Source organism: Grammomys surdaster, unplaced genomic scaffold (assembly GCF_004785775.1).
Source record: "Grammomys surdaster isolate TR1022 unplaced genomic scaffold, NIH_TR_1.0 189, whole genome shotgun sequence".
NCBI lineage: Eukaryota > Metazoa > Chordata > Mammalia > Rodentia > Muridae > Grammomys > Grammomys surdaster.
The window spans coordinates 6806324-6819300 of NW_021604634.1; the positions used below are offsets into that span (position 1 = coordinate 6806324).

The 12977-nt window shown below is 36.2% G+C and overlaps 1 pseudogene; it reads left to right on the top strand.

The window, feature by feature from the left end:
• The first annotated feature begins 7523 nt into the window (after positions 1 to 7523).
• Positions 7524 to 8823, top strand: LOC114622542 (annotated as a pseudogene).
• Positions 8824 to 12977: the final 4154 nt, after the last annotated feature.

The window sequence follows — 12977 nt, forward strand, 5'->3', positions numbered from 1 at the left end:
TGCCTGCCTGAATGTTTCTCCTAGCTGTCTCGTTACAATTCTCATGATACTTTGATTTCCAAATAAGATGGTCACCATGGCTAAGAAATGCTCTCACTAAAGTATTCCAATCATCAGGAGTCATCCACTCCTCTGCAGCAGATTTTAAGATTGCAAGAGTAAAAGGAGCAGTGGGGCTGTATTGTGATACTGCAGTTTTTAATTCTTTAATGGTTTGAAAATTAAACCCTGTGTGATGTCTCCAAGCAACCCCTTGAGCATCTATGGTCTCTAATACAGGGAAAGCTTATTCCTCCTTTGGCTGATCTGTGGCTGAACTAAAACCAGAGGACAAGAACTGTCTTTGGACTCCAGGTTGAGAAACTCAAGAACCGATTTTCTCGGTGGCCTTGCTCTTTTGAGACATCTGCCCTGTCTTTAATTTTTGTAGCTGATTTATTAAGTCCTGATATTCTTTCTCTAACTCTGTTTGTTGTTTATGAAGAGAAATTTGTTGTTTAAGGACAGAAATTTTGTCCTGTAATTCTTTTCTGGGATCTACAACTACCATTCCCATAGCAGGAGCATCTGGAAGTGGAAGTGCACAGGGAGAAGGCCTTCAGGAAGAGGGCCATTCAGGGTCATATTTGGCTGCCTCTAGGTTGTCCCAGTCTCACTCCAACAAATTGTCATCAACCTTTGGTTGTATTTTGGATTTTAATTTTGGATATATGCATTTCTTTTTCTTTTGAATATGAAACACAACATTCAAACAATGAACAAAAGCAGACAATTGACACACATGAACAACAACAAAACAAGAACAGAGAGTTAATTTTAGGCTGACTTGTTTCTTGTCCCATTTTCATTACTATTACTAACTGCACTCGACAGTTTTCTGCAGCGATCACCTTCTGTATTCTTGGTAGGCCCTTCTTCCAGTACTGTCCCTCACTAGGTCTCTCATTCTCACTCTCTCACATTGAGGACCAAAATGTCCTAGCCTGCACTGCTGCACCAGTTAGCGGTTCAATCAACAGGATCTAGCAAAAGAGAGGGTGGGAATGGAGGGGCAACAGACATGAAAAATGGAGACAAGACAGAGGGTCTGATCAAGTCTCATTTATTGAAAGGAAATCCTGGGTATTTATATGCTTTACCACAAGCCTTGCAGCCATGGACAAGCAGGGGAACACAGCTGAAGACACTTTGTCACGTGCCTTGCAGCTATGGATACCATGTGCACCTTGAAGCTGGGGGCACTAAACAGCAAAACAAGATATGTGAGAAAAATAAGATGTTTATCAGAGTGTGCTCAGCTGTTATGGGCTGTTGAAAAACAAGTCTCTTGTCAAAGTATATGGCCTGAGATGGCTGCAAACATGATAGCTGCTTTCTGCTAGGAGTTGTCTACACTTCCTCTGGTGGGGAAGTTAAAGCATTTAAGGACCATCCCTAAAAATAAGGCTTGAGAAAATTAAAGTTGCACTGCTTTTATTTGGTTTAATTTTCTCCTGTCCAATCATGCTCCCATCCTCTTGCCCATTACTTGAGCTATTATATAGTATTACCTATGGTTTACTATATGCCCTCACCCTTAAGGCATTATTTATCTCAATCATTCTTTCCCGGTTTCCTGGCTTCTATGTGTATGCCTTAGTTAGGGTTTTGTTGCTATGAGGAGGTACCATGACCAAGGCAACTCTTATAAAAGACAATATTTAATTGGGGCTGGCTTGTGGTTTCAGTTTTAGTCTAGTATCATCATGGCAGGAAACATGGCAGCAGGCAGGCATATATGGTGCTAGAGAAGGAGCTGAAAGTTACACAACTTAATCTAAAGGCTATCTGGGAGGAGACTGTCATCAGCAAGCAACCAGGAGAAGGGTCTCTTCTATACTGGGCAGAGCTTGAGGATTACGGACCCTCATACCCTGTCTACAGTGACACACTTCATTAAACAAGGCTACACCAATTTCAACAAGCCCACATATACTATGCTGCCACTCCTCATGGGCCAAGAATATTGAAACATCCACAGTGCATATAATAAGAGTTAAAACTGAGAACCCAATGTAAAATATGCTACATATTATTTGTCTTTCCATGCCTGAATTGCTGCTCTAAGTATAATTTTTACTCTTACATCTATTTACCTACAAATTTTATATTTTCATTTTCTTCGCAACTGAATACAATTCCACTGTGTATGTGCATCAAATCTTCATTATTCATTGATCAATACATGGGCATAAAGTCCATTTCTATTTTCTAGCTATTGTGAGTAGTACAGTCATGAATATGGATGAACAAATGTCTCTATTGGAAGATAAAGAGCCTTTGGGAATATCACCAGGAATTGTACAGCTTAGTAATATTGTAGTTCTTTTTATAATGTATTGAGGAACACCCCACCACAGAGGCTACACCAGATTTAACTCCCACCAATAGTGAACAGGATTCCTCTTTCCCAAAATCATCACCAGCATTTATTGACTTTTGATTTCTTTATGATAGCGATTCTGACTGGCTATGATGAAATGGAGTCCCAAACTAATCTTAATTTGCATTTTCTTGGTATCTAAAGATGGCAAATACTTTTCACCAAAGAGTTTTCTAGCCATTTGAGAACATTGTTCAATTCAACATCTAGTTAAATTTTAAGTCAGGTTGGTTTTGTTTTAAGAGTCTTTCTTTTTAATTCCTTTAAAAATGTAGTTAATAATTCTCTGCTGCCTCTAGAGCTGGTAAAAGTGTTTTCTCATTCTGTAGCCTGCTTCTTTGTTCAACTGACTACCCTGCACTCATTGTGTAGAAGCTTTCTACTTTCAAACACTACCAATTGCCCACTGGGGACTTATTTCTGAGTAACTTGAACCTGATTTAGAAAGTTTTACCTATGCCTTCACCTTGTACCATACTCCCTACCTTTTCTCCTAACACCTTTAGTTTTATCCTGGGAGGCTTATGCACTTAGAATTGGTTTTGTATAGAATTCATAAGAGACAAGATCTTGTTTTACTGCTTATAAATATCAATTTTCCATAACAATAAGCGAAGATTGTATCTTTTCCAAGTGTGCATTTTTAAATAGACAAATCTGGAAGTTCTAATTTGTTTATCTAAACTTGTATTTTTATTTCATTCAGAAACATTTTTTGAAACCGAGTTCAGTCTTGGTGAATGAGTATTAGTTCAAGAGCTCTGCACTTAAGCTCTCTATAATACCAAAGCTGGAGAGCTTTCAGGGATGCTATTATTAGAAGAGAAGCCACTGTAAACAAAACAACAACAGCACTGTGTGTAAATATGAGTAAGAGACAAGCTAAATATGATCAGTCTTGTTGTAGCTTCCCCTGCAGTGTGTTGGCAGCAGAGATCTGGAGCTCCTGCTGATTTGCAGAAACATATTCCTCCAGTATGAACTTGCTTTTGCATGAGAAATTCCTAGGGCTTACTTCAAATTTAATTTGTGAGAGTAAGTAAAAAGGCAAAGAAATATCCAAATGCTTACAAAATAATAAATAAGAAATTGGCAATAGTGAAATTATGGGATGAGGAATAGTAGAAATTGATTAGACAAATTCTTATACACAGAAAAGAATGTAGGGAAATATATATATATATATATATATATATATATATATATATATATATATATTAGAGCTCAGACTTAAGTAAAGCTATATTTGTGGCTTTGTTTTATGTTTTGCATATTTTAACATTAATTAAATGAGCAAAACTGTTAAAAATCTTATGATAATTGATTGTGCTTATCTTTAAAAAGTGGCAAATCCTTGATTAAAATATCTCTGTGGTACCCCTGTAAAGGTTGAAAGAAATGAATTATACATCAACATAACAAGGAATTGAAAGATAGTAACTCAGAATAAAATTTCCATTGTCTTTCATGATTTGGTGTGGAATTATCAGTATTTGATATTGTATTTTAATTACAACATTTTTCTTTTTCCTCTTTTGAAGCCCCCCCATACACCCTTCTCTACTCTCATTCAAATTCATGTTCTCATTTTTCATTCATTATAATTATACATGTATATGCATTTGTTTATACATATATAATGATTTATCTTTTTGTGATGTATAATATCAGTCACAGGGTCTAAAACTGTGGTTCTCAATCTCCCTAATGTTGTAATCCTTTAGTACATTTCCTCATATTGTACTGACTCCAACCATAAAATTATTTTTGTAACTTCCCCATAACTTTAATTTTACTGCAGTTATAAATCATAATGTAAATATTTGTGTTTCCAACAGGGATCAAGGTCTACAGGTTGACAATGGCTGGTCTAAAAGAACTCTGGGGCACATATATATGAATAAGTACTTGAGCATATGTCAGGTTTGCTGGTATATGAGTTTGAGTCTTTTAATTTGTGTATGGCAGGCTGAGATTTTGATGTGTTTCATAACTCCACATTGACATATGCATGGTATTAGTAAAACATTTATTGAGTGTAATTATTTCTTCATAGTAATAATTATCTGAAAGTATGGAAGAATTAAACCTAGGTTTGGAAAATAAGAAAAGAAAATACAAGAGAAACTGAATAGAGTCTGAGGTTAGAGGGATGTGGAAAGGGTAATGCAAGAGGAAAAAAATCAGAGGAAAGAAAGTGAACAAGAAGGTGAATGGCAGGTGGTTAGCATGAAGAACAACAGAGAAGCAAGAGAGGAGGCAAATTCTTTCTGTCCATGGTTTTGTGCCTGGAGCATGAAAAAGGAAAGATCAGGGCTTGCCATCTCACTGAGGCAGGAAAAGCACCACAGACATCTCAGCAGCAGCATCCTATGACTATGAGAAACTCTGGGGAATGGTGAAAACCCAGTGGTGATAAGCAATGATACAACCAATGGTATGCTGGTAAAGACAAAGCCTTGGTTTTCTGTTGCTTTATGAAATGGTTATTCAATAACTGACCAGCAACACAGAGATCACCTGAGAGCTTGTTTAAAACATGTAAGTTCATGCCCTATTCCAGACTCATTGAATCAGCATTTGCATTTTAACAAGATCTCATTTGATTTGTATGCGCACTGTAGTTTGAAAAATACTGTACCATCCTTTATGGATCCCTGGGGCAACGTTAGGATTGCTTTACATGCAGATAATGAAGAGCCAGGCACTGGGGGTGCCATAAAAGCTACACGATGTCTAAGTCAAGTGACTCCCAGGGCAGGTGGTAATTCTTGAAAATTCCCTAAGAAACAGGGGTTGGGGAGAGCTTATTTTAGTGAATACACTCATGGGGTTGCATTAGTTGGAAAAATAAATGCTTGTTTTTGGAAATGATAGTGAAAATTTATCATCAGTGGTACGACTATTTATATTTCTTATCTGTGCAGTAGTGTTGATGTGATTTTATTAGCCATTCACACTTTTAATAAAATATTTTTATTTACAAAGCATATGATTGTATAAGACTTGAGTAGATGTCAGGACATAAGCTTGGGAATAAGAACAGCAATGTAGCCCAGTTAACATTGGTGGTGGAACAGTGTATTATCTTGTGAACTTTTATGATGACTTTATCTGTGAATGGGGCTGGAGTTTTTCATTACTATGAAAATACATATAGCAACCTAGTATACAGTTCCTCAAAGCATAGTCATCTTATATTTATGTTATTAAATAAAACAAATCTCAATTCTACCAAACATTAGCTATTCTATATTAAATAGTAAAGTCAAACTCCAAATTTCTTGATGTCCTAATAATTATATATTTAGAATTTAGAATATATGAATTAATCATTCTCTTTCATTATCTAGTAACTCCTTATTCAAATGCCATTTTATAATTAATTTGTCCATTATTTTAATAGATCCTTAAATGATCCAGTAGCATGTGAAGAAACATGACACATATTTTTCTTCCTTAGAAATATATAGTCAGTAAAGTACTAAAACCCACTGTTAGCATTTAACACATCAATTTCTCAAATGTAAAGAAAGCCTTATTTTAGGTAATCAACTGAATCAAAGTATTCATTATCACTTAGCAAAGAGTGAAGTGAGAATTGGATTTGGGTGGGAAAAATAAATTTTATTCTCAAAAACTGTTATCATTGCTGACTGTAGCCGGAGCATCTGTGTGTCATGTGTCACAGGATGCGACTAGACCTGGAAAGTTATGAGGTGACACAGGATTTTACAGTCATTCATTTATTTTTCTATCATTTTCATTGCCTGTGTGGATTAGAAACTTGCCCTTTTAGTAAGCGTGACTATTTTCTATAATCCTGCTTTATTTGGTGAATTCTTACCTAAAACCACCACTTCCATTGGTGTTTGTACAGTATTTCTAGATGTTATTACTCATTCCTTTTTTTGTGGATTCTCTTTTTTTCCCAATCTGCTTTTATACCATTTTAATTGCATGCAAGTATTAAGGTCAGTTCTAGGTTGAGGAACTAGCAGTACAATAGATGCAAATAGTCAAGGAACAAGCAAGACAATAAACACAAATAGTCAAAGAACAAGTAAGGCAATAAACAAAGTCCTGTGATCACTCCAAAATAATACATTTAACAAAATTGCCTCTATAACACATAATGTTTTCATGTTATGTAATTTTAATGAAAGATATGGTTAAAACACATTAATATGAAATAAGGGACTTGTGAATTTGGACATTTTGAAGTATAAATAAAATTAAGCAACATAATATGAGCACAAGAATAAACAGAATTAAATATTAATAACATGTATAGCAAAAGAATCAAGAATATTTATGATATGTGAAATACATGTATATATATATATATACATATATATATATATATATAATCTTGATGGAAACTGGCATCAGAAGTCTAGATATTGTATTAGATTCTGGGTTTTCTTATTAAATCCTTAATTGTCATTTTAGGTAGTAAACCCATGTTTCAACAATTAACTCAGAAAATCTTCAGTATGATTGATCTTGAGTAACATTTGGTAGCTCAGCCTAAGCCCTTGAGGTGAGTTTCAGATTCATACTTTGCAATCATTTGCTTGCTAAATAAATATTCATCTTCTGTATTCTCCCATTGTGCTTTTGCATGTACCTAGGTTCTTAGTTTGAATTCCTTCTTTTGAGTACCTAGTAGTGGTGCATTTGTGCTGTGTTTGAGATGTCATTCAAAATTTAATCATGAAACTAGCCCACAGCAGATATTTTCTCACCTTAGCTGCAAGGATGTGACAAAAATGATCTTCCCTTTTTCTATTGAAATACAATCTTGGGATATATTTGGTCTGATGAATTTGTCAGTTAAACATATTATATGCACAAATTAATTACATTAATTTATGGACAATAATACATTTTATGTGTAAAATGGAAGATATCAGAAAAACAAAGGCAACAGGTTTTACTTGGCTTTAAGTTATAGTGCATAGATTCACTTCTGAAGATGAGAAGTTCTCACATTAGAACAGGGCTTTTCATTACTTCTGGTAGCTTTCATTGTGTTCTTTTGTCAGACTCAAATGTGGAAATGGGAAACCAGTTGTAGGTACCTGAAACTGCTTCCAAGATGATGCTTACTTCTGTTTTCCTATTAAAAGAAGGTACTGGTAGCTTCCAAGGAATCCCTTAGCTCATGAGTAACATCAGTGCCTGCCAAGTGATTGCTGAGGTTGGAAGAACCACCCTGGATCTCCATGACATGGACAAACTTATTGTGTATTGCAGAGGCAAAGCAACAATTTTTAATAATGGGGCCACAAGGAAACTCCTTGATATTGTCCATCCTGCAGCAAAGACGTTAGTGTATGTTGCCAAATCCCAAGATGTTGAGGTTGGTGATGGCACCACCTCAGTGACCCTGCCAGCTGTGGTGTTTCTGAAACAGGTGAAGCCCTACGGGGAGGAAAGTTTACATGATCATCCAAGCTTTCCACACAGCCAGTCAGTTGGCTGTTAACAAGATTCAAAGAGGTAGCTGTGACTGTGAAGAAGCAAAATAAAGTAGAACAGAGGAAGTGGCTTGAGAAGTATGAGTGACAGCCCTGAGCTCCAAGCTGATCTCCCAGCAGAAGTCCTTCATCAAGATGGTGGTGGATGCTGTGATTATTCTTGACAAGTTGCTGCAGCTTAAAATGTTTGGCATCAAGAAGGTGCAGGGTGGAGCCCTAGAAGAGCCTCAGCTGCAGGCTGGTGTTGCATTCAAGAAGACTCTTCTTTCTTATGCTGGGTTTGAAATACAGTCCAAGAAGTATAAGAACTCCAAGATTCCGCTCTTAAATGTTAAGTTCGAGCTGAAAGCAGAGGAAGATAATGCTGAAATCAGAGTTCACACAGTGGGAGACTACCAGGCAGTTGTTGATGCCAAGTGGAACATTTCTCTATGACAAGTTAGAGAATATCCATCAGTCTGGCGCTGGAGTCATCTCGTCTAAACTCTCTACTGGGGATGTGGCCCCCAGGACTTTGCTGATAGGGACAGGTTCTGTGCTGGCTGTGTGCCTGAGAAGGATCTGAAGAGGATAATGATAGCTTCTAGAGGCTCAATCCAGACCAGTGTGAATGCTCTGATTCTAGATGTGCTGGGCTGCTGCCTGGTGTTTGACGAGATCCAAATTGGAGGAGAGAGGTACAATTTCTTCACTGGTTGCCTTAAAGCCAAAACACGTATTATCATCTTCTGTGGTGGTGCTGAGCAGTTTATGGAGGAGACAAAGAGGTCCCTACATGATGACATCATAATTGAGAGGAGGGCCATCAAGGACAACATTGTGGTGGCTGGTGGTGGAGGCATTGAGATGGAGTTTTCCAAATACCTGTAGGATTACTCAAGGACCATTTCAAGGAAACAGCAAGTCTGTACTCAATAATCACTGAGTTAGGGGAAAAAGAAAGAAAGAAATTAAAGGTTTTCTAGAATTCAATAAAAATGAAGGCAAAACATACCCAAACTTATGGGGCACAGTGAAAGCTGTGCTAAGAGGAAAGTTCATATCATTAAAGAATTATCTCTTTCATAAAGAGATTGAAGAGATCTCAAAGTAACAATTTAGAATAACACCCAAAAGCTCTAAAAACAAAAGAAGTAAATACATCTGAGAGGAATAGATGGCAGGAAATAATCAAACTCAGGTCAGAAATCAATAAATTAGACACAAAGAGAACAGTATAATGACTCATTGAAACCAAGAGATGGTTCTTTGAAAAAATCAACATAACAGATAAACTCTTAGCAAAACACACTAAAAGGAAAAGAGACAGTATTCAAATTAACAAAACCAGAAATGAAAACAGGATATAACAACAGACACTGAAAATCCAAAGAATCATTAAAAGGCCTGTACTCAAAAACTTGAAAAATATAAATGAAATGAATGATTTTCTTGATAGATAGATTCCACTTACTTAAGTTAAATCAAAGTCAGGTAAATAATTTAAATAATCCTACAACCCCTAAAGAAATAGAAGCAGAAATCAAAAGTCTTCCAACAAGAATAACAACCAGGGGCTAGATAACTTTAGTGCATAATTCTACAAGACTTTCAAAGAAATTGAAATTTCAATACTATTCAAAATAGAAGCAGAAGAATCATTAGAAAACTCATTATATGAGGCCTCAGTAACCCTAATACCTAAGTCACACAAAAACTCTACAAAGAAAAATAAATTCAGGCCAATTTCCTTTACAAATTTTCATACAAAAATACTCAATAAAAAACTCACAAACAAAATTAAAGAACACATCAAAAACATCATCCACCCTGATTCAGTAGGTTTTATCCCAGGGACAAAGGGAATTTAATATACAAAAATCTATCAACATCATCCACCATATAAACAAATGAAAGAAAAATAAACACATGATCATCTCATTAGATGCAGAAAAAGCTTCAACAAAATCCAATGATCTTCATGTTAAAATTCTTAGAGAGATTATTGATACAAGGTCCATACATAAGACAATAAAAGCAAGCCAACATCAAATTAAATGGAGAGAAACTTAAAGTAATTCTACTAAAATAACGGACAAGAAAAGGCTGTCCACTCTCTCCATATATCTTCAATATAGTACTTGAATAGTCAGTCTAGAGCATTAAGATAACTAAAGGAGATCAAAGGGATAAAAACTGGAAAGGAAGAACTTAAAGTATCTCTATTCCCAGGAAATATGATAGTATACATAAGTAACTTCAAAAATTCTACCTAACAGCACCTATAGCTGATAAACACCTTCAGCAATATGACTGGATACAAAATTACCATTAAAAGTTCAATAGCTGTCCTTTATACAAACAAAATAACAAGCTGAGAAAAAATTACAGAAAAAAAAAAGACCTTTCATAGTAGCCACAAAAAATATAAAACATCTTGGTGCAACTCTAACCAAGCAAGAAAAAGAGACTTATTGCAAGAACTTCAAGTCTCTGAAGAGAAAAAAATTGAGGAAGATATCAGAAGATGCAAAGATCTCCCATGCTCATTTAATCATTAGAATTAACACAGAGAAAATGGTCATCGTACCAAACGCAATCTACCAATTCAATGGAATTCCTATGCAAATTCGAACACAATTATTTATAGGCCTTGAAATAGCAATTCTCAACTTCAAATGAAAAGCAAAACAAAAATAAAAAATAGTATATAGAAAACAATCCTATAGAATAAAATAACATCTGGAGGTCTCACCATCCCTGATTTACAGAAAAACTGTATTGTATTGGAATAAAAACAGCAAGAATGTGGGAGTGGGTGGGTAGATGGGTGGGAGGAAGGGGGAGAGGGATGTGTTAGGGGTTCCAGAGGGAAAACCTGAAAAGAGGATAACATTTGAAAGGAGAAAAAAGAAAATATCCAATTAAAAAAATCAGATAGGTTGACCAATGTAATCAAATAGAAAACCCTGAAATAAAGCCACACACCTAAGGACACTTGATTTTTGATGAAGAAGCCACGAAGAAAAAACATCTTCAACAAATGGATCTGGTGTAACTGGATGCCTACATGTAGAATAACATAAATAGGCTTACATTTTTCACCTTTCACAAAACTCAAGTCCAAGTGTATCAAAGTCATCAACATGACACTAGTTATGTTGAATCTAATAGAAGAGAATTTGGGGAATAGCCTTGACTGTGTTAGTATAAGAGACAACTTCCTGAATATCATACTGATAGCTCAGGCACTAAGATCAACAATCAACAAATAGGAATTCATGAAACTACAAAACTTGTGTAAGGTACAGAACACTGTCGAAAAGACAAAACTACAGCCTACAGAATGGGAAAAGATCTTTACCAACTCTATGCAGGAGATCTAATATACAAATATATAAAAAGCTCAAGATATTAAACACCAACACACCAAATAACCCAATTAAAAATGGTGTAAAGTGCTAAAGAGAGAATTCTCAACAGAGGAATCTCTAATGGCCAAGAAGCACTTGAAACATTCAATGTCAATGGCCATCAGGGGAAATACAAGTCAAAACAACACTGAGATTCCATCTTATACCCTTCACAACAACTAAAATGAAAACTTCAAGTGACAGTACTTGCCGGTAATGATGTGGAGCAAGGGAAACACTCTGGCATTGCTGGTGGGAGTACAAACTTGTACAACCACTCTGGAAATCTAACTGGTGATTTCTTAGAAAATTGGGAATAGTTCTACATCAAGATCCAGCTATATCATTCCTGGGCATATACTCAAAAGAGGCTTCACCATACCACAAGGATATAGAGGTTTAACTGTGTTCATAGCAGCGTTTTTCATAATATCCAGAAACTGGAAACAACCCAGATGTCCATCAGCCAAAAAATCGATACAGAAAATGTGGTACATTTACACAATGTAATGTTACTCGCCTACAAGCAAATCATGCATTTTGCAGGCAAATGGATGGAACTAGAATATATCATCCCGAGTGAGGTAAACCAAAGCCAGAAAGACAGGCAAGGTATGTACTCAGTTAAAAGTGGATATCAGGCATAAAGTACAGATTCCCATGCTACAACCCACCGACCCAGGGAAACTACATAATAAGGGCCCAAGAGAGGATACTTGAATCTCACACAGAAGAGGAAATTAAATGAGGATGGAAATTCAGATGGGAATCAGGTGTGTGGGTTACAGTGGTAGGAGAGAAGAGAGGACTGGGAGAGAGAAATCAGTTGAAGCATCACTGGGACAAGCGTGAGACTGGGATAGGGGAGACTCCTGGGAGGATATGGATGCGAATTAACTGAGAATCCTAGCAGTTCCACACAGAAGCTATGTTGTGTCTTAAGGAACTAATGATGTCTACTTTCAGAGTTTTGAGCATGTTGCTTACATATACAGCCTCACACTCGTCCCTTGAAGAGACTGTATGAAGTGTCCTGGAAAGGAACAGGGCTTATCTTCCCAGCTGTACTAGTGAAACCACTGAACATGTAAATGAAGCTGTTTTGAACTCTCCAGACTAGAACCCAGGTAACTGACACTGAGATGCTACCTTGACGCTCTGAGGAGCAGAAGAATCTACCAGCCAAGATCCACCTAAATTCCTGACACATGATACCATGACATGTATCTAAATGTAGCTGTCTTTAAACACTAAAATTTGAGGCAGCAATGAATAGGCAGAATGGATCTTCTTCCTCCTCCTTTTCTTTATCTTTTATTCATATATATATATATATATATATATATATATATATATATACACAATTTACATGAAATGAGCAAACTACAGACAAGTCTTCATTTGAATAGCTACTGTTGGGGTTGGGGATTTAGCTCAGTGGTAGAGTACTTGCCTAGTAAGTACGAGGACCTAGCCTCAGTCCTATAGTCTAAGAAATTTTAAAAAATACCTACTATTCCTAATTATGGCCTTGTAGCTTTAGACAGCACTTCTCCTATCACTAATGACTCCAACACAAAAGCTGCCTTTGCCTCAGGACACCCAGCACTCATCAAAATCTCCTCCAGGCAATGCCAAGAGAGATGCTTCCTTTCAATGACTTGTGATTTGTGTGCTCTC